Source organism: Carcharhinus amblyrhynchos, unplaced genomic scaffold (genome assembly GCF_965287045.1).
Source record: "Carcharhinus amblyrhynchos unplaced genomic scaffold, sCarAmb.v2.hapA scaffold_829, whole genome shotgun sequence".
Classification (NCBI taxonomy): domain Eukaryota; kingdom Metazoa; phylum Chordata; class Chondrichthyes; order Carcharhiniformes; family Carcharhinidae; genus Carcharhinus; species Carcharhinus amblyrhynchos.
In genome coordinates this window covers 1-12148 of record NW_027650569.1, presented here as the reverse complement: position 1 = coordinate 12148, position 12148 = coordinate 1, and the positions used below count along the sequence as shown (strand labels likewise).

The 12148-nt window shown below is 55.1% G+C and overlaps 2 pseudogenes; one reads left to right on the top strand and one right to left on the bottom strand.

Moving 5' to 3' along the window:
• Positions 1–900: 900 nt before the first annotated feature.
• LOC145340191 (potassium channel subfamily K member 1 pseudogene) lies at positions 901–4520 on the top strand (annotated as a pseudogene).
• Positions 4521–7149: 2629 nt separating this feature from the next.
• On the bottom strand, positions 7150–8441 carry LOC145340190 (uncharacterized; annotated as a pseudogene).
• Between the last annotated feature and the right edge of the window lie 3707 nt (positions 8442–12148).

Below are 12148 nucleotides of genomic sequence, written 5' to 3'. Positions count from 1 at the left end.
GCCTGTGACAGGGTGTACAGCAGTGGCAGGGTGTACAGCAGTGTGTGTACAGCAGTGGCAGGGTGTACAGCAGTGTGTGTACAGCAGTGCCTGTGACAGGGTGTACAGCAGTGTGTGTACAGCAGTGCCTGTGACAGGGTGTACAGCAGTGGCAGGGTGTACAGCAGTGTGTGTACAGCAGTGGCAGGGTGTACAGCAGTGTGTGTACAGCAGTGCCTGTGACAGGGTGTACAGCAGTGTGTGTACAGCAGTGCCTGTGACAGGGTGTACAGCAGTGGCAGGGTGTACAGCAGTGTGTGTACAGCAGTGACAGGGTGTACAGCAGTGTGTGTACAGCAGTGACAGGGTGTACAGCAGTGTGTGTACAGCAGTGACAGGGTGTACAGCAGTGACAGGGTGTACAGCAGTGTGTGTACAGCAGTGCCTGTGACAGGGTGTACAGCAGTGACAGGGTGTACAGCAGTGTGTGTACAGCAGTGACAGGGTGTACAGCAGTGTGTGTACAGCAGTGACAGGGTGTACAGCAGTGTGTGTACAGCAGTGACAGGGTGTACAGCAGTGTGTGTACAGCAGTGACAGGGTGTACAGCAGTGTGTGTACAGCAGTGACAGGGTGTACAGCAGTGTGTGTACAGCAGTGCCTGTGACAGGGTGTACAGCAGTGACAGGGTGTACAGCAGTGTGTGTACAGCAGTGACAGGGTGTACAGCAGTGACAGGGTGTACAGCAGTGTGTGTACAGCAGTGACAGGGTGTACAGCAGTGCCTGTGACAGGGTGTACAGCAGTGACAGGGTGTACAGCAGTGTGTGTACAGCAGTGACAGGGTGTACAGCAGTGCCTGTGACAGGGTGTACAGCAGTGTGTGTACAGCAGTGACAGGGTGTACAGCAGTGTGTGTACAGCAGCCCCGGCAGGGTGCAGAGATGTTCCAGTCTCTGAGCTGCACCAGCTCCTGCCTCCTCCTGATGCACAGGAACCGGTCGAGCTGCTGCTTCGCCCTGCTGGCTCTCGCCTACCTGCTGTACCTGGGCTTCGGGGCGCTGGTCTTCTCCTCGGTGGAGCTGCCGTACGAGGACGGTCTGCGGCGGGAGCTGAGGCAGCTGAGGAGCCGCTTCCTGGAGGAGAATGCGTGCCTGGCCCCGGGCAGCCTGGAGAGCTTCCTGGAGCAGGTGCTGGACGCCAACAACTACGGCGTTTCCGTGCTAAACAACAGCTCGGGCAAGTGGAACTGGGACTTCACCTCATCCCTCTTCTTCGCAGCTACTGTGCTGACCACCACAGGTAAGGGAGACCCCCCTCCCTCTCCCTACCCTGCTAACTCTCAGACTAAACTCACCCACCCCTTTCCCCCCTGTCTGTCCGACCTACTCAGTGAGATATCAGTGTCCATACACTCTGTGTGTGTAAGTTACTGCAGGTACAACTTATTTGAGTGAATATTACTCCCTTGTCTTTGCCTTACAAGGTTCTGCCTTCCAGGACACCCAACTTCTAGGTCAATGCACAGGGTGGCACAGTGGGTTTAGCCCTAGTGCCTCTCAGCGCCAGGGACCCGGGTCCAAATTCCCGGCCTCGGGTCACTGTCTGTGCAGAGCCTGCACACTCTCCCCGTGTCTGCGTGGGTTTCCTCCCACAGCCCGAAAGACGTGCTGGGTTAGGGTGCGTTGGCCGTGCTGAATCCTCCCCCGGTGTAAGCCGAACAGGAGTGCGGCGACTAGGGGGATTTTCACAGTAACTTCACTGCAGTGTTAATGTAAGCCTGCTTGTGACACTAATAAATAACCTGCCCACTAGATGTGAAGGGGCGGTCAGTTAAACCTCAGGGTCCAAACTTTGAGTAATGATCAGCTCGGGTAAAGTTGAATAGTCACTTGGGCAAATGTGGATTAATTAAGGAAAGCCAGCGTGGATTTGATTGATTATTGTCACGTGTATTAACATACAGTGAAAAGTATTGTTTCTTGTGCACTATACAAAGCATACTGTTTATAGAGAAGGAAAGGAGAGAGTGCAGAATGTAGTGTTACAGTCTACGGTGTAGAGAAAGATCAACTTAATAGAAGTTAGGTGCATTCAAGAGTAGAGGGCGACACGGTGGGCACAGTAGATAGCACTGCTGCCCCACAGCGTCAGGGACCCAGGTTCGATTCCTACCTTGGACCAGTCTCTGTGCAGAGTCTGCACATTCTTCCCGTGTCTGCGTGGGTTCCCTCCGGGTGCTCCGGTTTCCTCCCACAGTCCAAAGATACGCAGGTTAGATGGATGGGCCGTGCTAAATCATCCCTTAATGTCGGGGGGGATTAGTGACATAAATATGTGGGGCTATGGAGATAGAGCCTGGGTGGGATTGTGGTCGGTCCAGACATGATGGACTGAATGGCCTCCTTCTGCACTGTAGGGATTCAATGAGTCTGACGGCAGCAAGGGAGAAGCTTTTGTTTTTGGTTTAGGGTAAATCCAATTTAATTGTTTGAATTTTTTGATGAGGGGACGGAGAGGGTGGCGGAGGGTAATGCTGCTGATGTGTATGTGGATTTCTAAAAGGTGTTCACTAACGTGCCATTCAGCAGACTGCATAAGCAACCTTAGAGGTCATGGAACCAGAGGGACAGTAGCAACATGAGTATGACCCTGTCTGAGGGACAGGAAGCAGAGACTGGTGCTGAATGGCTGCTTCTCAAAGCAGAAGCAGGTTTAGAGTGGAGTTTGACAGCTGGCGATTTCGGGACCTTGTGTGATATTTATCCAGAAACACAGAGTACAGAGGGAAGGAAGTTGTGATTTAACCTGCACTGGTCCAACCTCAGCTGAAGGTGGTGGCACCGTGGTCAGCGCTGCTGCCTCAAAGCACCAGGGACCCGGGTTCGATTCCCGGCCTCGGGTCACTGTCTGTGTGGAGTCTGCACGTTCTCCCCGTGTCTGCGTGGGTTTCCTCCGGGTGGTCCGGTTTCCACGTACGTGCAGGTTAGACGGATTGGCCATGGTACGTTGACCCTAGTGTCGGGGGGGTTAGCAGGGTATATGCATGGGGTTATGGGAATGGGGCCTGGGTGGGATAGTTGTCGGTGCAGACTCGATGGGCTGAATGGCCTCTTTGTGCACTGTGGGATTCTATGATATCCAATTTGTGTGTGTGTCCAGTACATGGGGAGGATGTGAAGGCAGTATGGATGGATGGATTGGAGTGGCTGGGGCTTGATGGAGCCTGGAGATCCAATGGAGAAGGTTTGAAATCATGAGGGGTCTGGACAGAGTGAATGGGGAGAAACTCTTGCATTAGTGGAGCTGACCATGTGAGAGTGTGGTAAACATGAGGCATTTACTTTATACAGGGGCTGGTTAGGCTCAGGAACGCACTGTGGCGGAGGCAGATTCAATCAGAGCTCTCAGAGTGAAGCTGGACCATTATCTAAAGGAAAGGCTCTGTCTTGTTCGGGGGTGGGGGGGGAGAAGGTGAGGGAGTGGGACTGGTGGGTGCCTCTTGTCGAGAGCCAGCACAGGGGCTGTGTGGTCTCCTTCCTGTGCTCCAACCATCTGACTATCCAAAGACTGGGGAGTGCCCTTCATTCAACGTCCTGGCCAACATTCATCCCTCACTCACATCATTCTGTTCCTACCGTATTACAGCCATTCTCCTCCAGACTACCTCAATGGGCTGTTAGGACATTGAGGCATTCAGTGCTCATGTAAGGCACTGTATATTTGCAGATCTCTCTTTATACATGAGTTTATTATAATGGTGTCTGCACCAGTGTGTGTGTGTATCTAATTAGTGTGTTTATGTATCAGCGAACTGCCTGAAAAGTTTATAGTTTGTTTATTTACTGTCACAAGTAGGCTTACATTAACACTGCAATGAATTTACTGTGAAAATCCCCTAGTTGCCACACTCCGGCATCTGTCCGGGTACAACTGAGGGAGAATTTAGCACGGCTAGTGCATCTAACCATCTTTCAGACTGTGGGAGGAAACCCAAACAGACATGGGGAGAATGTGCAGCCCCCACATTGACAGTGAGCTGGGAATCTCACCTGGGTCCTGGCGCTGTGAGGCAGCGGCGCTAACCACTGTGCCACCGTGTTGCCCTACTAGTCACTGTTGCAATGTAGGAAATACAACAGTGCACAGCACGATCCCACAGGCAGCACTAGGGAGATGACCCTCTCGGTGATATTTATTGAGGGCTGGAGTGGCTGGGGCTCGATGGAGCCACAGGGTCTTTAATATCACCCTGAGGGAGGGAGTCGATGGCATCTCGATTTAACCTTCCACCTGATGATGCTGCACTGGTTTACGGTGTATAAAAGGAACTCACTCAGGAATTGTTGCCAAAAGATGCTAAAACCTTCCTGTTGTTGACTTCAGCAAGAAGTGTCATCCCCCCTCTCCTGCTGAATAGATCAGTGCACTGGCCCCTCACTCCAGTGATCAGAGACCGTGTGGGAGCCTCAGACAGGCTGACGTCATCCCGTGGCTTCTCCCAGCTAACCACAGGAATGAACGTGTCAACACTGCAGTGAGCTCATTATATCCCTCCTTATCCTTCTACAGGATGTGGGAGAAACAACAGCATGTATTTATTTATATAGCACTTTAATATAGCTGTTAGCTTCGTGGGAGGGCTGGAAGAGATTACAGAGATAGGGAGAGGAGGACAGAGATCATGGAGGGTCGTAGGGCTGGAGGAGATTGCAGAGGGAGAGATCATGGAGGGACGTAGGGCTGGAGGAGATTACAGAGGGAGAGGAGGTCAGAGATCACGGAGGGTCATAGGGCTGGAGGAGATTGCAGAGGGAGAGGAGGTCAGAGATCACAGAGGGTCGTAGGGCTGGAGGAGATTGCAGAGGGAGAGGAGAGGTGATGGAGGGAAATTGGAAAGTACTTGCATGGCCTGGAGCGAGAGTTTCTGAAGGTCAGTGAGTACAGGGGAATGAGAGAATGACTCAGTTCCGATGAGGAGTTTTGTTTCGGTGAGGTTTAGAGGATAGAATGTGGGAGGCTGGCCAGGGGATTGTTGGAATAGTTGGAAGAGGAGGTGATAGTGCAGCACAGGATTACTGGGGAGCAGGTTTTTCTACTGAAACTGTGACAGGTTCAAACTAACCAAATGTTCCCTGTGGCAAAGTGAGGTGACTAACCGGTTCAGGTGTCAGTGGGTGGGGAGCGCGGTTTTCGCTCAGACACCTGCCTCTCTTTCTTTGAGAAATGTCACTACGGTGCTTTATCAACAGACTGGACTCTGGTCTTCGCGCTCTCTCTCACTCCCGCGCTCTCTCTCACTCCCGCGCTCTCTCTCACTCCCGCGCTCTCTCTCACTCCCGCGCTCTCTCTCACTCCCGCGCTCTCTCTCACTCCCGCGCTCTCTCTCACTCCCGCGCTCTCTCTCACTCCCGCGCTCTCTCTCACTCCCGCGCGCTCTCTCACTCCCGCGCTCTCTCTCACTCCCGCGCTCTCTCTCACTCCCGCGCTCTCTCTCACTCCCGCGCTCTCTCTCACTCCCGCGCTCTCTCACACTCCCGCGCTCTCTCACACTCCCGCGCTCTCTCACACTCCCGCGCTCTCTCACACTCCCGCGCTCTCTCACACTCCCGCGCTCTCTCACACTCCCGCGCTCTCTCACACTCCCGCGCTCTCTCACACTCCCGCGCTCTCTCACACTCCCGCGCTCTCTCACACTCCCGCGCTCTCTCACACTCCCGCGCTCTCTCACACTCCCGCGCTCTCTCACACTCCCGCGCTCTCTCTTTCACGCTTTCTCTCGTGCTCTCTTTCGCGCTTTCTCTTTTGCTCGCTCTCTCGTGCTCTCGCTCTCTACGCTCTCGCTCTCTCTCTGCACTCTCGCTCTCTCTCTGCGCTCTCCCTCGCTCTCACACTCTCTCTCACGCTCTTTCTCTCACACTCTCTCTTGCGCGCTTGCTCTCTCTCACACTCTCGCGCTCTCTCTCTCTCGCTCTCACACTCTCTCTCTGCGCTCTCTCTCGCTCTCACACTCTCTTTTGCGCTCTCTCTCTCTCGCTTTCTCTCACACTCTCGCGCTCGCTCTCTCTCGCTCTCACAATCTCTGCGCTCTCTCTCGCTCTCACACTCTCTTTTGCGCTCTCTCTCTCTCGCTCTCACACTCTCTCTCGCTCTCACACTCTCTCTCGCGCTCGCTCTCTCTCGCTGTCACACTTTCTCTCGCTCTCTCTCGCTCTCACACTCTCTCTCGCTCTCACACTCTCTCTCGCTCTCACACTCTCTCTCGCTCTCACACTCTCTCTCGCTCTCACACTCTCTCTCGCGCTCTCTCTCACACTCTCTCGCTCTCACACTCTCTCTCGTGCTCTCTCTCTCTCGCTTTCTCTCACTCTCTCGCGCGCTCGCTCTCTCTTGCACGCTCGCTCACTCTCACACTGTCTCTCGCGCCCTCGCTCTCTCTCTCGCGATCTCTTTCTCGCGCACTCACTCTCTCTCGCGCTCTCGCACTCTCGCGCTCTCGCACTCTCGCGCTGTCGCTCTCTCTCGCGCTGTCGCTCTCTCTCGCGCTGTCGCTCTCTCTCGCGCTGTCGCTCTCTCTCGCGCTGTCGCTCTCTCTCGCGCTGTCGCTCTCTCTCGCGCTGTCGCTCTCTCTCGCTCTCTCTCTCTCGCGCTCTCTCTCGCGCTCTCTCTCTCGCTTTCTCTCACACTCTCTCTCATGCGCTTGCTCTCTCTCACACTCTCTCTCACACTCTCTCTCACACTCTCTCTCACACTCTCTCTCACACTCTCTCTCACACTCTCTCTCGCTCGCTCTCTCGCTCGCTCTCTCTCACACTCTCTCTCGCGCGCTTGCTCTCTCTCACACTCTCTCTCACACTCTCTCTCACACTCTCTCTCACACTCTCTCTCACACTCTCTCTCGCTCGCTCTCTCGCTCGCTCTCTCGCTCGCTCTCTCTCACACTCTCGCGCGCTTGCTCTCTCTCACACTCTCTCTCACACTCTCTCTCACACTCTCTCTCACACTCTCTCTCACACTCTCTCTCACACTCTCTCTCACACTCTCTCTCACACTCTCTCTCGCTCGCTCTCTCTCACACTCTCTCTCGCGCGCTCGCTCTCTCTCATACTCTCTCTCGCGCGCTCGCTCTCTCTCACTCTCTCATGCTCTCGCTCTCTCTCTCGCTTTCTCTCACACTCTCTCTCGTGCTCTTTTTCTCGCGCACTCGCTCTTTTTCTCGCGCTGTCGCTCTCTCTCGCGCTGTCGCTCTCTCTCGCGCTGTCGCTCTCTCTCGCGCTGTCGCTCTCTCTCGCGCTGTCGCTCTCTCTCGCGCTGTCGCTCTCTCTCGCGCTGTCGCTCTCTCTCGCGCTGTCGCTCTCTCTCGCGCTGTCGCTCTCTCTCGCGCTGTCGCTCTCTCTCGCGCTGTCGCTCTCTCTCGCGCTGTCGCTCTCTCTCGCGCTGTCGCTCTCTCTCGCGCTGTCTCTCTCTCTCGCGCTGTCTCTCTCTCTCGCCTTCTCTCTCTCGCTTTCTCTCTCTCGCTTTCTCTCTCTCGCGCTCTCTCTCGCGCTCTCTCTCGCGCTCTCTCTCGCGCTCTCTCTCGCGCTCTCTCTCGCGCTTTCTCTCGCGCTCTCTCTCGCGCTCTCTCTCGCGCTTTCTCTCACACTCTCTCTCGCGCGCTTGCTCTCACACTCTCTCTCACGCTCTCTCTCGCTCTCTCGCGCGCTCGCTCTCTCTCATACTCTCTCTCGCGCGCTCGCTCTCTCTCACTCTCTCATGCTCTCGCTCTCTCTCTCTCGCTTTCTCTCACACTCTCTCTCACGCTCTCTCTCGCTCTCTCGCGCGCTCGCTCTCTCTCATACTCTCTCTCGCGCGCTCGCTCTCTCTCACTCTCTCATGCTCTCGCTCTCTCTCTCTCGCTTTCTCTCACACTCTCTCTCACGCTCTCTTTCTCGCGCACTCGCTCTTTTTCTCGCGCACTCTCTCTCTCGCGCTGTCGCTCTCTCTCGCGCTGTCGCTCTCTCGCGTGCTCTCTCTCGCGCTGTCGCTCTCTCTCGCGCTGTCGCTCTCTCTCGCGCTGTCGCTCTCTCTCGCGCTGTCGCTCTCTCTCGCGCTGTCGCTCTCTCTCGCGCTGTCGCTCTCTCTCGCGCTGTCGCGCTCTCTCGCGCTGTCGCGCTCTCTCGCGCTGTCGCTCTCTCTCGCGCTGTCGCGCTCTCTCGCGCTGTCGCGCTCTCTCGCGCTGTCGCGCTCTCTCGCGCTGTCGCGCTCTCTCGCGCTGTCGCTCTCTCTCGCGCTGTCGCTCTCTCTCGCGCTGTCGCTCTCTCTCGCGCTGTCGCTCTCTCTCGCGCTGTCGCTCTCTCTCGCGCTGTCGCTCTCTCTCGCGCTGTCGCTCTCTCTCGCGCTGTCGCGCTCTCTCTCGCGCTCTCACACTCTCTCTCTGTGCTCTCTCTCTGTGCTCTCTCTCTGCACTCTCTCTTGTGGTCTCTCTCACTCAGTGCCAATCTGGCAGTGCCAGTTTTCAATCAGGGCAAAGCCAAATGAGACAGTTTAGGCTGTGCGATTCAGTGATAGAGACTGGTGGCAGGCACTGACCAGCGAGAGGAGCGCATGCACTTTTATGGCGATCACGGAAAGTTGAGCACTTAAGCAGCGACATCACTAAAATACAAATGCATCTGCTCCTTTATGGGATCTTGCCGTGCACACAGTGCAGCATTGTCCACCTTAACCAGCTCCGAGGGAGCTGGACGTGAGGCAATGTCCCAAAAGACACCACAGAAATGCCATTTCTCCCTTTCACGATGGCACATCGGTTAGCGCTGCTGTCTCACAGCGCCAGGGACACGGGTTCAATTCCCAGCTTGGGTCACTGTCTGTGTGGAGTCTGCACATTCTCCCCATGTCTGTGTGAGCTTTCTCCGGGTACTCCAGTTTCCTCCCACAGTCTAGTCACCCTATTATAGAAAGGATATCACTAAACTAGAAAGAGAGCAGAAAAGATTTATTAGGATGCTACCGGGACTGGATGGATTGAGTTATAAGGAGAGGCTGGATAGACTGGGAATTTTTTCTCTGGAGTGTAGGAGGCTGAGAGGTGATCTCATAGAGGCCTATAAAATAATGAGGGACACAGATCAGCTAGATAGTCAATATCTTTTCCCAAAGGTAGGGGAGTCTAAAACTAGAAGGCATAGGTTTAAGGTGAGAGGGGAGAGATACAAAAGGGTCCAGAGGGGCAATTTTTTCACACAGAGGGTGGTGAGTGTCTGGAACAAGTTGTCAAAGGTAGTAGTAGAGGCGGGTACAATTTTGTTTTTTAAAAAGCATTTAGACAGTTACATGGGTAAGATGGGTATAGAGGGATATGGGCCAAATGTGGACAATTGGGATTAGCTTAGGGGTTTAAAAAAAAGGGTAGCATAGACAAGTTGGGCTGAGGGGGATGTATCCATGCTGTAAATCTCCATGACTCTGAGAAAAACGTGCTGGTCAGCAAAAAAAAACTGGATAAAAGCAAATTACTGCGGACGCTGGAATCTAAAACCAAAAGAGAAAACGCTGGAAAATCTCAGCAGGTCTGGCAGCATCTGTGAAGAGAGAAAAGAGCTGACGTTTCGAGTCCTTATTACCCTTTGTTCAAAACGTCAGCACTTTCCTCTGCCAGACCTGCTGGAACTTTCCGGCATTTTTTTTCTCTTTTGGGTGCAGGTTAGGCCGTGCTAAGTTCTCCCTCAGTGTACCCAAACAGGTGCCGGAGTGTGGCAACTCGGGGATTTTCACCGTAACTTCATTGCAGTGTTAATGTAAGCCCACTTAAAGTTTGAAGTTTCAAAGCTTTTGTTTATTAGTCACAAGTAGGGCTTACATTAACATGGCAATGAAGTTACCGTGAAGTTTCCACACTCCAGCCCCTGTTCGGGTCAATGGACCGTACTTGCGACACTAATAAATTTGAAAAACTTTGACGCCAGGACCTGGTTCCCTGTTGACGCTTTCGGACTGGGTGGGTAGGCATTCTTAGCTGGGCAAACTGGGATGTGTACTCAGCGTGAATCGAATCCCTCCTGTACTGAACGAGCAAACAGAGATAAGCAGGCAGGCCAGTGGGGTGTGATTGTACGGTGTTGGAGTGGGAGATTCCAGCACCGTCGCATTGTTCTTATCTCAGACTTGCTGATGTTGGACTCGGTGAGCAGTCCCGCCCCACTGAATTCCAGCTCAGCTCTTTCCTTATCTTCACGCCGCTTATCTCTGCTTACGAGAGGTTTACTTAAACATTTGGGTATGTTAGGTTTCCAAGCAGAGCTTGCTGATAAAAATTGCTCTGATTTCCTGAGTTTAGTGGCTTGTCTCTACAAGACTTGTCAGAATACTGGGATTGAAATAGAGCTTGAGTTCTTTCTCCAAGCAGCAGTGTACCCCCTGATCGTGAGGATGGGAAAGTTCTACTCAACATTGAGCTAACCCTCGGCAACTCCTGTCTCCTTCCACCAGCCCAGCACCTGGCAGGCCCAGCTCACGCTCACCGAGCCTGCCGGTGACACTCTCTCTGAGCTCCTTACGCCTCTGGGCTCGTTCCCGTCCGTTCCAGGCCGGCCTCCCGCCCCCTTGTTAAACTTCACCTTGTCCACACTCCTAACACGCAGCACGGTGCCACAGTGGGTTAGCACTGCTGCCTCACAGAGCCGGGGTCCCGGGTTCGATTCCCGGCTCGGGTCACTGTCTGTGTGTGGAGTCTGCACGTTCTCCCCGTGTCTGCGCGGGTTTCCTCCGGGTGCTCCGGTTTCCTCCCAACACTCCAAAGATGTGCGGGTTAGGTGGATTGGCCAGGCTAAACTGCCCCTTAGTGTCAGGGGAATTAGCCGGGTAAATATGGGGTAAATGGGATCTGGGTGTGATTGTTGTGGGTGCAGGTTCGATGGGCTGAGTGACCTCCTTCTGCACCGTAGGGATTCTGTGATTCTAACCTGAACCAGAACCCTCTTCCCTCATCATTCCTGAGCTCGGTAATATACAGAGCCTTGCACCTTGCCTATCATTGCACAGCCCACTCCCCACTCTGTGACCCTTCAATCCTTCCCCCTTTAATATGCCGGAGTTTAATCAGCCCACCTTGTGGACAGGTCTGCCCCCTCCAGCCCCTACACCCCCTCCCTCTCTCTGTAACCCCCTCCAGCCCCTACACCCCCTCCCTCTCTCTGTAACCCCCTCCAGCCCCTACACCCCTCCCTCTCTCTGTAACCCCCTCCAGCCCCTACACCCCTCCCTCTCTCTGTAACCCCCTCCAGCCCCTACACCCCTCCCTCTCTCTGTAACCCCCTCCAGCCCCTACACCCCTCCCTCTCTCTGTAACCCCCTCCAGCCCCTACACCCCTCCCTCTCTCTCTAACCTCCTCCAGCCCCTACACCCCCTCCCTCTCTCTGTAACCCCCTCCAGCCCCTACACCCCTCCCTCTCTCTGTAACCTCCTCCAGCCCCTACACCCCCTCCCTCTCTCTGTAACCTCCTCCAGCCCCTACACCCCTCCCTCTCTCTGTAACCCTTCCAGCCCCTACACCCCTCCCTCTCTCTGTAACCCCCTACACCCCCTCCCTCTCTCTGTAACCTCCTCCAGCCCCTACACCCCCTCCCTCTCTCTGTAACCCCCTCCAGCCACTACACCCCTCCCTCTCTCTGTAACCTCCTCCAGCCCCTACACCCCCTCCCTCTCTCTGTAACCCCCTCCAGCCCCCTACACCCCTCCCTCTCTCTGTAACCCCCTCCAGCCCTACACCCCTCCCCTCTCTGTAACCCCCTCCAACCCCTACACCCCTCCCTCTCTCTGTAACCCCCTCCAGCCCCTACACCCCTCCCTCTCTCTGTAACCCCCTCCAGCCCCTACACCCCCTCCCTCTCTCTGTAACCCCCTCCAGCCCCTACACCCTCCCTCTCTCTGTAACCCCCTCCAGCCCCTACACCCCTCCCTCTCTCTGTAACCCCCTCCAGCCCCTACACCCCTCCCTCTCTCTGTAACCCCCTCCAGCCCCTACACCCCTCCCTCCTCTGTAACCCCCTCCAGCCCCTACACCCTCTCCCTCTCTCTGTAACCCCCTCCAACCCCTACACCCCTCCCCTCTCTCTGTAACCCCCTCCAGCCCTCTACACCCCCCTCCCTCTCTCTGTAACCCCCTCCAGCCCCTACACCCCCCTCCTC